Source organism: Galeopterus variegatus, unplaced genomic scaffold (assembly GCF_000696425.1).
Source record: "Galeopterus variegatus unplaced genomic scaffold, G_variegatus-3.0.2 Scaffold1208, whole genome shotgun sequence".
NCBI lineage: Eukaryota > Metazoa > Chordata > Mammalia > Dermoptera > Cynocephalidae > Galeopterus > Galeopterus variegatus.
The window spans coordinates 27,350-29,754 of NW_007727319.1; the positions used below are offsets into that span (position 1 = coordinate 27,350).

General features: G+C 48.3%; 1 long non-coding RNA gene across 1 annotated transcript in view; it reads left to right on the forward strand.

Moving 5' to 3' along the window:
- The first annotated feature begins 292 nt into the window (after positions 1–292).
- Positions 293–2,405, forward strand: part of LOC103592740 — a 26,425-nt gene continuing 24,312 nt past the window's right edge. The window contains exon 1 of the long non-coding RNA XR_550682.1: positions 293–350. This is a non-coding gene — a long non-coding RNA (uncharacterized LOC103592740). The remainder of the gene's footprint in view (positions 351–2,405) is intronic.

Here is a 2,405-nt window from a genome sequence, read left to right on the forward strand (position 1 = left end):
CTTTACCTGGGTGATCTCATCTGCTCTCACAGCTTCGATGACTAGGGCTTATTGAAAATTCACATGCTTCTATCTCTGTTCAGCCTCCTTTTCTGAGTTCTAAACCATACGTCCAATTGTCCCCTTGATACCTCCACTTAAATGTCCCTCAGGTACCTCAGATCAGCCTTGTCCTAACAAAATCAATACCCTTTCAGTCAAGCTTCTTCCCCTGGGTTCTTTGTGAATATTGTCATCATACAGGATCCCAGCCTCTTATCCCCATTTCTAGTTGGTCATCAGCTCTAACAAGATGGGTAAATTTTTGTTCACTAGAATCCCAGAGAAGCTGAGGAATACAGATCGGCTTGGTAAGACTGGACTCCCAAAGAGGTGCAGTAGACTAGGGGTTACAAACGGCGGGGAGGACCACCTGGTAGTAATGGGCCAGTGAGGGAAGGATAGCTGTGAGTGATGCTTCCTATCTTGGGTAAATTTAGCTAAGCACCACCAAGTGCAGGAAAAAGAAACAGAGCTTGCCTGTGCCTGAACAGATCTGAAGAGATAGCTCAGAGAGAAATAGGGACAGAAAATTTTGACACAGTAAGATTAGGAAGAGGAGGGCAAGTGTGAAAGAAAGTGAGCTGAGATGCCGGGTACGGTTCAAGCTTTATTAAAGGAAGAAAATCTTCCTGGCTGTCCCCAAAGTGGCAGGCAGCCTGGGGCTGCCCTGAAAAGGTGTGGGGGTGGTAGAGCTTATATAGTGCACCAGCGGCTGGCTGATACCATCAAGGAGGGTCATTATGCTAATGTGATGGGGTGGAGAACGGTGTGCGTCCTTGCCGAAGCAAAAGGGGTTTCTGTTTAAGTCAGGAGGCTTCAGGAGGGGAGGGGAGGAGGTGGGTAGCGCCATTTTGTCCTTGGGCTTGTCTAAATTGGCGCTGGTTATGTTGCAGATCTATTAAAGTGTACCTGGATCTGTGAAGGGTAAGGAGGCTCCAAGTGATTGTGGGTTATTCGGGTCCTATGAGAGGTTCTACTTCTGTAATGTCTTTTCAACCTGCTCTTCTTTTCCTCAGTAGCCTCCAGGCTACTGTCCACACCCAAGTTTTGTCCAAACAGAAAATCTCATTAAGTCATTGGCTCATGTAGCTTTTAGACATCAAGTTAAAAATTACTTAGCGTCTCAAACAAGGTCTTTCAGGATACGGTCCCTGTTGGCTATCTAGGCCCATCTCCTGCTACTGTCTACACATTCTTTTTGGTCTGGCCACATGTTAATTCTTCCAGCCCTTTAAAAGCATCAGGCCTTCATATAGGGGTGCCCTGCTCCTGTGCGTGGACTCTCTCATTCTCTCCTCCCCAACCCCATCCATTCTTCCATCTCTACTTGTCCTTTAACACTCAGCTCAAGCATCATTTCCCAGAAGGCTTTCACAATCCAATTTGATTTTCTCTGGGCTATCCTGGCATCCTACACATAACATAAAATACCATTTGCAACACTTCACTGTAATCAGTTAACTTGTCTCTCTTCTCTAGTGGACTGGGTACTTTACCAAGACAGGTCTATCTGGCTTGCTATCTCCAATGTCTAGCACATAAACACACCTGATATTCGAAATGAATAAAGAATTATCAACTCCGAAAGCTTTAAATTTTAAGTGGTAGGCTATTTAACCTAGAAAACTTTTAACATTTAAACATTAGGCTTTTGTGTCATTTCACATGCCAACCATGCATAGAGTTCCTGATGGTGAGTGCAATGTTGCCGGCCCGTTTGACAGTGGGAAAATCTAGATATTTGGGAGTACATCTCTAGGAGGTATCACCAGCCCACATACCGATCTCAAGCTGCCTGTCATCTGCAGAACCCATTAGATCAGCGTGGTTCTTCCGGCCTTTGATCGACACCGTCGGTACCTGTAACTACTAAGAGGTGGGCAGAGAGAGATTTACGGTAAACTCTCTGTTGTGTTTAGGTTAAGGAGTGCATGGGTATGTTGGTCTATGTGGGTGTGTTTTTGTGTGTGCATGGGTGGGGGAAGGGAGGAAGGAGGCGATGCCTGCATCCCTTCTACAGAGGCGCCTTCCCAGACCTCCTTGGCTAGGTGACGTTCGCTCCCACCTTCTCCGAGCCCTTTGTTCTCTTCCTTTGCACCAACCACGGCTTTGCTGGCATTCGTGTGATCAATGCCCTCGCTAGACCGTAAGGAGCACGAGGTGAGGAACCCAGTGCATTCCGGTTCACTCCTGTAACCCCCCTGCCCAGCAGGATGCCTGAGGCATAGCAAGTATTTCACAAACATTTCTTCACAAGCGCTTCTGGGCGGGTCCGGAGACACCGCTACCCCCGCTCGGGGCCGGGACACCGGCCGGCACTAGCGCCCGCCTCGCCGCCCGCCGAGTCAGGGCGGGGCGGGGCT